General features: G+C 44.8%; 1 protein-coding gene across 1 annotated transcript in view; it reads right to left on the bottom strand.

The window, feature by feature from the left end:
- Positions 1 to 13840, bottom strand: part of LOC126195236 (uncharacterized) — a 233811-nt gene that overhangs the window by 115844 nt on the left and 104127 nt on the right. The window lies entirely within an intron of this gene.

Genomic DNA, 13840 nt, shown 5'->3' on the forward strand with positions numbered 1-13840 from the left:
AGAATAACGTCGGTAATATGTGTGACCTCATCGTCGACGCTGGGAAAGCGACGGTCATCGAAAGTCGCTAGAGATGAAAAAAGTGTCCAATCAGCTTGGGCAAACTTCAAGCGTCGCGGGCGCATATATGGCAGTTGAGGCTGCAGTCTAACGACACATGGGAAGTGGTCACTCGAGTGTGTATCATCAAGGGCGAACCATTCGAAGCGCTGAGCGAGCGGAACAGTACCGATCGCAAGGTCCAAATGAGATAAATTTGTCGTGGAGGCAGACAAAAATGTGGGGACCCCAGTGTTGAGGCAAACTAGATCCGCTTGGTGGAAGACATCTAGCAATAGGGAGCCACGTGGACAAGGATGTGGAGATCCCCAAAGCGGGTGGTGGGCATTGAAGTCCCCAACCAGCAAATAGGGGGGTGGAAGCTGACCAAGAAGATGAAGGAGATCAGCTCGTGCCATTGGTGTGGACGATGGAATGTATACAGTACAAAGAGAGAACGTGTTTCCGGAAAGGGAAAGACGGATGGCGACAGCTTGGAAGGAACTGTTTAAGGGGATTGGGTGATAATGGAGAGTATCATGGAGAAGAAACATGAGTCCTCCATGGGCTGGAGTGCCTTCAACAGAGGGGAGGTCATATCGGACAGACTGAAAATGAGGGAGAACAAAGCAGTCATGGGGACGCAGCTTTGTTTCCTGAAGACAGAAGATGACCGGCGAGTAGGATCATAAGAGGATCGACAATTCATCCCGATTGGCTCGAATGCCGTGGATATTCCAGTGGATAATGGACATAGGGTGAACAGAAAATGGAGGATTGTGACCAAGGGTGCTGTCAACTCAACGACTGCTCAGAGCTTGCGACCGACAGCATGGAATGGCATTCAGCCGAAGGCAGAAGATCCTGATCCATAGGTTGGTCAGGAGCAGCTCCTGCCACCAGCGATCGGCCGGTTGACCGGCCACCAGCAGTGAGAAGACGGCCGAGGGCGATTTCCGCCAGGTGGCGCTGTAGATGGGACACGCCTTGGCGGAGAAGGAGAGGAACTGAGTTTCTTTGTAGCCTTCTTGGAAGTATGATGTTTAGATGAAGGAGGAACCGATGGTTGTGAAATTGCGGTACGTAAAAACTCTTCACGAGTATGCTCTTTTTTCGAAGACTTGGTGTCTGACTTTTGGGCTCGAGATTCAGCAGAACCCGACGAAGGGTGAGCCATAGAGTGGGCAGGTGAAAGTGGTGAGGTTGAACGGGCGATCTTTGCGCTGGCCGATCTGACGACCGTGGCACTAAAGGTGAGGTCGCAAGTCTGCGTGGCCGCCTCCTTTGTTGGCTGAGGAGAAGCAAGGTCAGTGCTGTATTTGCCTGTCTGAGGCACGGTGGGCTGTCGACTGGCGAATAATTTTCGAGCAGCAAAGGTCGACACCTTTTCCTTCACTCTTATTTCCTGGATGAGCTTTTTGTCCTTAAAAATGGGGCAATCTCGAGAGGAAGCAGCGTGGTCACCCATACAGTTGATGCAGCGAGGGGATGGAGGTGGACAAGCACCCTCATGGGCATCCTTGCCACACGTAACACATTTGGCCAGATTGGAACAGGACTGACTGGTGTGATTGAACCGCTGACACCGATAGCAATGCGTAGGGTTTGGGACGTAAGGGCGAACGGAAATTATCTCACAGCCTGCTTTGATTTTCGATGGGAGTTAAACTTTGTCAAATGTCAAGAAGACAGTGCGGGTTGGAATGATGTTCGTGTCAACCCTTTTCGTAGCTCTATGAACAGCCGTTACGCCCTGGTCAGACAGGTAGTGCTGAATTTCTTCGTCAGACAATCCATCGAGGGAGCGTGTATAAACGACTCCACGCGAGGAATTTAAGGTACGGTGTGGTTGCACGCAGACAGGGAAGGTGTGGAGCAGAGAAGTACGCAGCAATTTTTGTGCCTGGAGGGCACTGTTTGTTTCTAACAACAGGGTGCCATTCCGTAATCTGGAACAAGACTTTACAGGACCTGCAATTGGGTCGACACCTTTCTGAATAATAAAAGGGTTGACCGTGGAGAAGTCATGACATTCGTCAGACCGAGAAACAACAAGGAACTGTGGCAACGATGGAAGAACTGTCTGTGGCTGAGACTCAGTGAACTTACGTTTGTGAGCAGACATAGTGGAAGGTGAGGAAACCATTGCGGAAGAATCCCCCATGATTACCGGCGTCTCCGATGGCGTGCTCCTCCCTTGTGGGGGCCCTCTCTGAGGGCACTCCCACCTTAGGTGATTGTTCACACCTCAGGTCACACCTCCCGACAAACGGACGGAGGGACCAATCGGCACTTTCGGAAGGTATCAGCTCGGGTAATCACCCCTCCCTGGGCCTGGCCGTTACCAGGGGGTATGTACGTGTCCTACCTGTCTACCTGGGGCGGGGAATTATGCGTTACCCCGTCACCGGCTACGCATGGAAGTGCGTGGGTCGGCCTTCAGACACGCACAGGGAGGAAAAAAGAGAAAGGGAAAGGAAAGAAGAGGGGTCTCAAACGCCGCAGCGGAGAAAAGGGCAAAGAGAAGAGGGAAGGAAAAGAGAAGGACAGAGGAAGGACGAAGACTTGCAAGTGTTGAAAGCAAGGAATTACTAACAGTTCTGAGCGTCCGTCTCCGGACGTAGGCACAAACCATACTCCCAGAGGGGGAGAAAGGGAAGGAAAGAAGGGGGGGGGGGGCGAAGATGAGGGACGGGGAAGGATGCGGAAAGGGAAGGTATGCAGCCCGGAAAGGAAGGAGGGCCACATTAGCTCGGGGTCCCGTGCTCGCTACGCACGTGTCCACAAAAGAGTTGTGGACCCCCTGGGGGGAGGAAGGTGTCTGAGCCGTGGCGCGGCTCTCGGGCGCAAGACGCTACCGATTACTCCTCTGGTTGAGGTTGGCACTAGTGAGCGTGAGTACGAAAGTCTGGGGGGACAGCAGGGGAGAACAGACATTGCGGCTGCACTCTGAGGCGACAAGAGAAGAGTTGTTGTGCACGGCCGAGAAGGAAGCGTTGAGCGAGGCGGCAGTCAGCATCGCTTTCCGGGGGACAGAGAGTTGGGGCAGTCCAGCGAGCAGACACCAGCTCCGGGAGCAGTGCTCCGGTTTGTGGACGCGACGTGGGTCTTATTTTGGCGCAGTATAGTTTGCTTGGTACGCATCTGTTGCTTCCTTTATGCTCACGTGTGTTGTTCTGTCCATATGTGTATTGAAAAGGTTACGCTCCGGCTGGAACAGTGGCTTGTGTTTTACATTCATGCACCCTGACTCATTTGTTTTGCTGCAGGCAGCTGTAATTTCAGAGATTTTTTTTCATCGCGATTGTCTTAGCCCGGTGGTGCCTAGTATCCGAGAACAAGACAGCTGACGTGTGACCTGTTGTTTTGGGTTTTGGAGTCCTGTTTGGGCAACCTAGTTATCACTAGACCGCAGATTTTAGGTAAAAACCTATTTTGTTCCTGAGTTCCTATTTACATAAAAATTTGTACTTATGTGTTTCATGACTATTTACACTAAATAGAGTTAATTCTATAGGACCTAAAAAGGCCTATTTCGACGTTTGTGCCTATTTTTGCCTATTTCGGCTTTAATATCCTAAAAGGTGCCTATTTCATCATATAAGACAGTGGCTCCAAGTTTTTCCACACTATACGACTGATGGAAAAAATATTTTCTGCCCAGCGTGCAGCAAGGTGGCTAGTTGATATGTGCTCATGCTTCACATTTGCCTAACACTTTGGTCTTTTTTTATTTTTTTTCATACCGCTATCCCTGTTAATACCAAATACTCTTTATAGGTGTTTTATTATTCATATGTAAAAAATAGATCGCGGATCTTTAGATTAAAACCTATCATTTTTTCCTAAGCTCCAGTTTGCATATAAATTGGTACTTATGCGTTTCATGACTAACTAAACTGAATACCGTTAGTTCTATAGGACCTAAAATTGCGTATTTCGACGTTGACTCCTAATTTTGCCTATTTCGGCATCAAAATCCTAAAAAGTACCTATTTCGTTAATCTGACAGAGTTCTTGTGTTTTCAAAGATTATAAAAAGGAAGTAAACTTAGGGCTTTAGGTCTCGTCGAAGGCGAAGGTCGTTAGAGACTGTTTACAATTCCTTTGCTTGCCTTACTACCAACAGCACTCAGCACGGTTGAATGGTCAACCATACAAGTACGCGCCGAGCGCGACAGTTCTTAACTTCGTTGAGCGAATGGGAACCGTTCAAAGATTTGAGTTACATGTTAGAATCGAACGTGGGAGTACTAAATGTTATATTTGTAAATATTTCGTTCGTAGGATTCTGGCCAGCTGTGTATTTTCGAAAGAAACAGTTCCATAGGCCTTAAACTGAGCACGGATTAAAAAATCACAATGTTAATCGTAAGACGCCCTCTATAGCTAAATTACTGCCCTTCGCGCATTTTCTCGCTGCTGTCTACAGGCAATCCTATCAAACTACTCTGTTTCGTGAAAGGTATTATACGTGAATTTTATGGTTCGAAAAATAATTTGCCAGTAGTGAGATGTTTTCATCTGAAGCACCGGTAGATTCCATTCGCTTGCTCAGAAGGGGCGGCCATCTGTCAGGTGCCATGTGTCCAGCAACGAGTACGGTACTTCCCCTACCACTCCCATGCACCGCAGGGGGGGGGGGGGGGGGGGGAAGGGTTCTGCAGTGATTTGTGTCATGCACTTGTGGCAGCAAACATCCCCTTTTGGAAACTAGAAAACCCTATTTTCAGAGGTTTTCTTGAGAAGTACTGCCATCAGTCTATTCCTGCAGAGTCAACGTTACATAAGAATTATGTGGATTTAGCTTACAGTGCTGCATTGCACAGAATCCGAGAAGATGTTGGAGAAATTTATATGGATTTATGTGGATTACACTACTGACAGTCTTGGCCGTTACATTGCAAACCTGATTATTGGCAAGCTAGATCCAGATGCTCCATCCAGGGCTCATTTGATTTACCCAAAACAAGTTGCAAAAACTAGCCAACAAACAATAGCACAGTTTGTGAACAATGGTGAACAATGGGCTTAAGGTGCTATACCCAAACGGAGTGGATGAGAATAAGGTGCTTCTGGTCCTCACTGATGCTGCTGCATATATGATAGCAGCGTTTCAACTATTAAAAGTATTCTACCCATTGATGCTGCACGTGACTTGTGTAGTGCGTGGGATCAACCGCATAGCAGAGCAAGTAAGGCTACAATTTCCTAAAGTAAATAAAGTAATATCTATGGTGAAGAAAATTTTTGTTAAGGCACCATCAAGAATACAGGCATTCAAAGAACAGCTTCCAGATGTCCCGTTGCCGCCAGAGCCTGTTGTCACCCGCTGGGGCACGTGGCTGATAGCAGCAGAATACTATAGTACGCATCTCTTAGCTGTCCAGAAGGTGGTTGAAAATGTACCGGAGGATGCTGCATCCGCAACTGCAGCAATGGAGTTACTCAAAGATTCTTCTTTAAAACGGGACTTATCTTACATTAGGGCCTACTACACATTTATGGCAAGAATAATTTCACAATTAGAAAGCTCAGGGAGACCTATCTACGACAATATTTCTTTGTTTGAAGAAGTCAAAATGAAAATTAATGAAGCGCCAGGTGAAGTGGGGAAAAAGTACGGGCAAAAATGCAAACGGTTTTGCAGAAGAACACTGGCCTGAAGGAGTTGTGTGCAGTGCCGAAATACTTAGTGGAAAATCCAGCACTCCTGACTGCAGCATTCCTGTCCAACATGTGCCGAAAATGAAGTACGCCCCTGTCACATCTGTTGATGTAGAACGTTCTTTTCAGCGTATAAATTGATTCTGACTGACAAGTGCCACAGTTTTTCACTAGAAAACCTAGAAAAGATTTTGGTTATTTATTGTGAAGCCAACTATGGTCAGAATATGTGAAACTACGAATGTATTAATTAAACCATTGCCACATCTTTTTTACGGAGATCTTTATTTTGCAGGAACTCAAAAATATTTGGAGTGATGTTCAACATTAATGCTGTAGATTGCTTTGCTCTGTAACTGTGTAAATATTCATTCTCCTTGTTTTAATGACTAATAAGATGCTCTGAGGGATGAAGTAGTGAAGGCAGCAGAGGATCAAGTAGGTAAAAAGACGAGGGCTAATAGAAATCCTTGGGTAACAGAAGAAATATTGAATTTAATTGATGAAAGGAGAAAATATAAAAATGCAGTAAATGAAGCAGGCCAAAGGGAATACAAACGTCTCAAAAATGAGATCGACAGAAAGTGCAAAATGGCTAAGCAGGGATGGCTAGAGGACAAATGTAAGGATGTAGAGGCTTGTCTCACTAGGGGTAAGATAGATACTGCCTACAGGAAAATTAAAGAGACCTTTGGAGAGAAGAGAACCACTTGCATGAATATCAAGAGCTCAGATGGCAACCCAGTTCTAAGCAAAGAAGGGAAGGCAGAAAGGTGGAAGGAGTATATAGAGGGTTTATACAAGGGCGATGTACTTGAGGACAGTATTATGGAAGTGGAAGAGGATGTAGATGAAGATGAAATGGGAGATAAGATACTGCGTGAAGAGTTTGACAGAGCACTGAAAGACCTGAGTCGAAACAAGGCCCCCGGAGTAGACAACATTCCATTAGAACTACTGATGGCCTTGGGAGAGCCAGTCATGACAAAACTCTACCATCTGGTGAACAAGATGTATGAGACTGGCGAAATACCCACAGACTTCAAGAAGAATATAATAATTCCAATACCAAAGAAAGCAGGTGTTGACAGATGTGAAAATTACCGAACTATCAGTTTAATAAGTCACAGCTGCAAAATACTAACGCGAATTCTTTACAGACGAATGCAAAAACTGGTAGAAGCGGACCTCGGAGAAGATCAGTTTGGATTCCGTAGAAATGTTGGAACACGTGAGGCAATACTAACCTTACGACTTATCTTAGAAGAAAGATTAAGAAAAGGCAAACCTACGTTTCTAGCATTTGTAGATTTAGAGAAAGCTTTTGACAACGTTAACTGGAATACTCTCTTTCAAATTCTGAAGGTAGCAGGGGTAAAATACAGGGAGCGAAAGGCTATTTACAATTTGTACAGAAACCAGATGGCAGTTATAAGAGTCGAGGAGCATGAAAGGGAAGCAGTGGTTGGGAAAGGAGTGAGACAGGGTTGTAGCCTCTCCCCGATGTTATTCAATCTGTATATTGAGCAAGCAGTAAAGGAAACAAAAGAAAAATTCGGAGTAGGTATTAAAATTCATGGAGAAGAAGTAAAAACTTTGAGGTTCGCCGATGACATTGTAATTCTGTCAGAGACGGCAAAGGACTTGGAAGAGCAGTTGAACGGAATGGATAGTGTCTTGAAAGGAGGATATAAGATGAACATCAACAAAAGCAAAACGAGGATAATGGAATGTAGCCAAATTAAATCGGGTGATGCTGAGGGGATTAGATTAGGAAATGAGACACTTAAAGTAGTAAAGGAGTTTTGCTATTTAGGGAGTAAAATAACTGATGATGGTCGAAGTAGAGAGGATATAAAATGTAGACTGGCAATGGCAAGGAAATCGTTTCTGAAGAAGAGAAATTTGTTAACATCGAGTATAGATTTAAGTGTCAGGAAGTCGTTTCTGAAAGTATTTGTATGGAGTGTAGCCATGTATGGAAGTGAAACATGGACGATAACCAGTTTGGACAAGAAGAGAATAGAAGCTTTCGAAATGTGGTGTTACAGAAGAATGCTCAAGATAAGGTGGGTAGATCACGTAACTAATGAGGAGGTATTGAATAGGATTGGGGAGAAGAGAAGTTTGTGGCATAACTTGACTAGAAGAAGGGATCGGTTGGTAGGACATGTTTTGAGGCATCAAGGGATCACAAATTTAGCATTGGAGGGCAGCGTGGAGGGTAAAAATCGTAGAGGGAGACCAAGAGATCAATACACTAAGCAGATTCAGAAGGATGTAGGTTGCAGTAGGTACTGGGAGATGAAGAAGCTTGCACAGGATAGAGTAGCATGGAGAGCTGCATCAAACCAGTCTCAGGACTGAAGACCACAACAACAACAACAACAACAACAAGATGTTCATACTGTCAACACTGTGTATTTTAATTTATTTTTATTCTCTCTCCATCATTTTTATTAGAGCCTATTTTAGATTTTATATAGCCTAAATGAACTACTGAAGGAGCCTATTTTAGGTGCCTAAAACACACTTTTTTACGACCTAAAAATCCGTGGTCTAGTTATCACGCACACAAATGTATTGCTGACGAGTGAGGTTAGTCTTAATCTTGTGGAACTGAGCTTTCAGTGACTGGCTCGTCTGCAAATTAATTAATTTAACCTTTGTGGTGTGTTGTTTTTTTTGCTTTCAATGCTGAATTTCTTGTCATTCATTTGTGTATGTTTTGCCGTTAATAACAACTGTGAGTAAGATAGCAAGGTCTTGAAGGGCTTGCGTATTGTGACTGTATTTTTGGCAACTGTTTAATTTGATTTCTTGTTTATCGGTCTGGTGAAAACTTATGCCAAGTTTACTAATTTCCGCCTGTGGCCCGGAAGTTGGTTTGAAGGTAAATCCGTTGGTAAATCTTTACTGGACCTAACTGTTAACTGATCTTGCGTTGAACTAATGCCATTATTAAATCGTTTCTTGTGTGCTAGAAATTGCATTACCATGGACAAGGAGACAGGGCAATTTCTGTGGTCGAGGGGTAGACACGGTTGCTGCTTTGTGTGTGGCGTCTTGTCGCTCGCTATCATTTCCCGCGTTAGTACAGGCGGCAAGAGATTTGTTTGCTCACGGTTGTATGGGCGCTAGTCAGCTGTGCCTGCTCCCACTTCAGGGGGTGTGCCATGTTTCGTAAGGCGTACGCAGACTTTCAGTCACTGTTACTTCTGTGTTGCTGTCGGTCGCTTACCGAAACGTTAGGTTTTAGCACGGTGGCCACTGGGCTGTGACGATGTCGGCTGATGACCACCATTGGGGCGGTCGTCCGCTCTGAGTGGCCTCGCTCGCTTGGACTTGGCAGTTACCTTCTGGTTAAACAGATCAAACTTGTTTATTTGCTGTAAGTTCCTAAGCAGTTTGTGAGAAAAGTTGTAACTCAGCTTTTCATGATTTTACACAATTCAAGCATTTTGGTAAGGCATTTTCCTATCTATGTTTCATTTAAATGAGAATTCCTTATTGGGGTTATTCACCTGTTGAAGCTTAACATAAAATTTGTAACGTAGCTTTCATGATTTACTTAATTTAAGCATTCTTGTAAAGCAGACCTTTATCTATGTTTTATTGATTGGTAATTCTTTATTGGGGTTATCACTGGTTGAAGGTTAACATATGTTTGTAACCAAGTTTATGCCCTTGCTTAATTGAGATTTGTTAAGAGCCTTTATTGCTGGAAGATCATTAAAGCTTGGGTGCTTGTAATTGTGAATACTGTTGTCTGTCTATGTTGTGGGCTACCCTTCCACTTCCACAGCCAAGCTGTCATAACTACCAATACAGTGTCCTTGCCCAAGAGATGGAGAATGGGCAGGACTGTAATGTGACGACGAGAAAGTGGGCTAAAGATCTCAATGCACGATGGACATGATGCACTTTGTAAGGTGCTCTACCCCAATTGGCTAGCTCTTCAGGAAAATTTTAAAGAATGGTGGTCAAACCCTACACAGGACCATCACATAAAGGCCGAAATGTGTGAAACTCCTTTTAGTCGCCTCATACGACAGGCAGGAATATTTCGGGCCTATTCTAATCCCCAGACCTGCATGGGGGAGGGTGGTTGGGTTTATGGATTTTAGGAAGGATGTGGAAGATAAGTGTGTGGGGAGTGGTGGAGGCGAAGAGAGGGTTGGACTTCGGGGAGATATTCTGGTTTCAGCCTGTGGATTTGAGGAGACAATTGAGATCCTGCTGGATTTTTCGACAAAGGTCACTGTGGCAGGATTTGTAGGTGGCTGAATGTGACAGCTGGTGGAGTCCTCTTGCCAGGTAATCCTTGTGATTCAAAACAACTGTCAGCAGACAGGATTATAACGTTGGGACTGATTTTTAGGTGGTGGATTGTGGTTCCTACTGAGGATTTAAGTTTAGTTTGTATGGCGAGGGACTTGGGGAATGATGGTGGAGTAAGATACGAGGTTAAGAAATTTTGGAAAGTTAGCAGTGGGTGATTGTGGGCAGTGGAGGGGGGGGGGGGTCACAGTTGGATGGAGGAATGAACTGAGTCAGGCAGGGTTCAACATTGGTCTCTGGTTGAGTCTGACTGGTAGGGTAGGTGGTGAAAAAGTGTTTCTACTGTATGGACTGGGAGAAGAAGAGAAGGTCTTTGATGAGATCTTTGTGATCTGGATCGAGGGTGAGGACACCCTATCCACATTCCTCCAGAACCTCAACAACTTCCCCCCATTTGCTTCACCTGGTCCTACTCAACCCAAGAAGCCACCTTCCTTGATGTTGACCTACAACTCAAAGATGGCTGCATCAGTACCCACCACGATGCCTCCATTCCAACAGCTGCCACCCGTTCCATACCAAGAAGTCACTTCCATGCAGCCTAGCCACCCATAGCTGTTGGATCTCTAGTGACGAGCCACCCTCTTTAAATATACCAAAGGTCTCACCGAGGCCATCACAGACTGTAATTACCCTCCCAACCTTGTACAAAAGCAGACCTCCCGTGTCTTACCTCTCAAGTCATCTACCACCTCTCAGAGTCCCACCATTCAGCCACAGAGGAGCATTCACCTCATCGCTCAATACCATCCAGGATTGGAGCAACTGAATCACATTCTCCACCAAGATTTTCACTATTTCTCATCATGCCATGAAATGAGGAATGTCCAATCCAATATCCTTCCCACTCCTACAGTGGTATTCTGCCACCCACCAAACCTAAGCATTATTCTTGTACATCCCTACACAACCCCTGCTCTCAGCCCCTTACCTCATGGTTCAAACCCTGTAATGGACCTAGAAGCAAGACCTGTCCCATAAATCCCTCCACCACCACCACCACCACCACCACCACCACCTACTCCAAACATCAGCTATCCCATCAAAGGCAGGGCTATCTGTGAAACCAGTCATGTGATCTACATGCTAAGCTGCAACCAATGTGTTGCATTCTATGTGGGCATGACAACCAAAAAACTGTCTGTCCGCAATAATGGCCACCGACAAACTGTGGCCAAGAAGCAAATGGACCACCCTGTTTGCTGAGCATGCTGCCAAACATGACATGCTTCATTTCAATGACTGCTTCATATCCTGTGCCATGTAGACCCTTCCCACCAACACCAGCTTTTCTGAATTGCGCAAGTGGGAACACTCCCTGTAATATAAACTAAGTTCTCGTAACCCTCCTGGCCTCAATCTTCCTTAGTCGTCGTCCTTAACCACTGAGCCCATTCCAGCACTACACAGCCCCTATTCCACCAACACACCCTCAGTCTTTTTCTTTCTCTCCTCCTCCGCTAACCCTCCACCCCTTTGTCTAACCTCCCTACTTCACCTAGTTGCCCTAACCTCTCTCCACCTCTTCCCTGTACACTCCTTTAAGCAGCACTTTACCATATCCCACTTCTACCCTGTTATCCCTCCCCTCCCATCATGCACTGTTGCTCGCAGTCTGGCCACAGTAGCCAAAGACACTGTGTGTGTGTGTGTGTGTGTGTGTGTGTGTGTGTGTGTCATTCCATCCTGGATTTTCCACTGTTTGCATTTATGCCTTTAGCCACAAGAATTGGGTAAAACATTCAATAAAATTATGTATTTGGTGAGAAAGTGTCTATGTGATGCATAAAATCCCTTTACAGTAACATCCCTAATGCCCATGCCCTCACTGCTATTGAATGCTATCTTTGCCAATGCCTGATGGATTCGAAAGCAACAACCTCCTTCCCAGTCAACCATGATTACTTTTCCTTTTAAGGCATTATCTACAAACAAATATGGGGTACGCATGGCACCATCTAGAGGAATCCTTCCTGAACATCCAGAATCCTAAACCCCTCATCTGCTTCAGATTCATTGGTGACATCTTTGCGATCTAGATGGGGGTGAGGACACCCTATTCGCATTCCTCCAGAATCTCAACAACTTCTCCACCTTTTGCTTCACCTGGTCCTACTCAGCCCAACTAGCCACATTCTTAGATGTTGACCCCCATCTCAAGATGGCTACATCAGTACCTCTGTCCATATTAAACCTACTAACTACCAGCAATACCTCCACTTTGACAGCTGCCACCCGTTCCATAACAAGAAGTCCCCTCCATACAGCCTAGACACCTGTGTTTGGTGTATCTGCAGTGACGAGCGGTACGTGTCGAAATATACCGAGGGTCTCATCGAAACCTTCACAGACTGTAATTATCCTCCCAACGTTGTACAAAAACAGATCTCCTGTGCCTTATCTTCCCAGTCTCCCACCACCTCCCAAAGTCTCACCGTCCAGTCACAGAGGAGCACTGCCCTCTTAACTCACTACCACCCAGGACTGGAACAACTGAATTAAATTCTGCGCCAGGGTCTCGGCTACCTCTCACAGTGCTCTCAAATGAGAAATGTTCTGCCCACTATCCTTCCCACCATTCCCCACAGTGGTATTCTTCCATCAACCAAACCTACACAATATACTCATCCAGCCCTACACAACCCCTGCACCCAACCCTAGCTGCCCTACCCTTTTTCCATCTCATCCCTGCAGGCTCCCCAGCAGCACTTCACCGTCCGCTATCCCTCCCCCTCCCCATCCCTGCCCAGCCTCCTCTTTACCGACACCCAGCTGCCTCTCCCATCATGCACTGGTCTTTTGATTTTCAACAAAGGTCTTGTTGGCTGAAAGCTTATATTGTGACAGACTTTTTGTTGTGCCTATCTATGACCAAGCATCCCTGCTGTATAGTGAATAGCAACTGTCCTTTTCATAATATCGATACAATTGATACGGTCATTTCTGAAAGAGCTTTACTCCAAATTTTGACAAAATGAGATAAAAATGGTACCAGACTCTATATGCAGAGATACATCTTTCTGCATGAAAAGGGCTTTATTCCACACAATGTAAATGTGTTTCTGCGACTTCATTACAGTGACATCGTTTTAGAAAGGCATTTACACATGAAATAATCCCCTTTCAATAGTAATCATCTTTGTATACCCTCTATTGAATACGTAATGCACATGTGTCATGTTTCACTTTTCTAAGTTCAGCTGTTGTTGTTTTTGAACAGCGCTGAGATTTGTAAAATGGCATCATATATTCATTTGTAGTCTAGTGAGCAAATCAAGAATATTTTATTTTGTCTGTTGCTTGTAATTTCAAAAGAGCTTACACTGGACCAGTGGCTATTAACAGGAACAAAATGCAAGACATATACGTTTACTTGATTATATTTTGCACGAATATAGGTATTTCTATGATGATTTGATGAAACGGCCTGTACATAGCAGTGGTACTGATGATCAGTGAAACCATTTTGCACGTCCTTTGATGAGAGATACAATAGTACAAAAATGTATGAGTAAAAAATGAAACAATTTAAAATATTTTTAAAAATGTAACTTGACCATGTGAATCAATTACTTCCACAATAAAAGGGTCTTATTCCAAGATTGTCAACCTATCTTTTTCAACAATATTGGAAAACTTACCAATGGCAAAATATCAATTTAACTATGTTCTTTAACCGTTGGAAAGACCATTCTGCTACATTGCATATATTTACCTGGAGGATGTTTTCCTTAATTTCTGAATACTTAAGATTTCGGAGTAAGTTCCTTTCAAAAATGACTGTGTGAGAAGA

The sequence above is a fragment of the Schistocerca nitens genome, chromosome 7, assembly GCF_023898315.1.
Source record: "Schistocerca nitens isolate TAMUIC-IGC-003100 chromosome 7, iqSchNite1.1, whole genome shotgun sequence".
Classification (NCBI taxonomy): Eukaryota; Metazoa; Arthropoda; class Insecta; order Orthoptera; family Acrididae; genus Schistocerca; species Schistocerca nitens.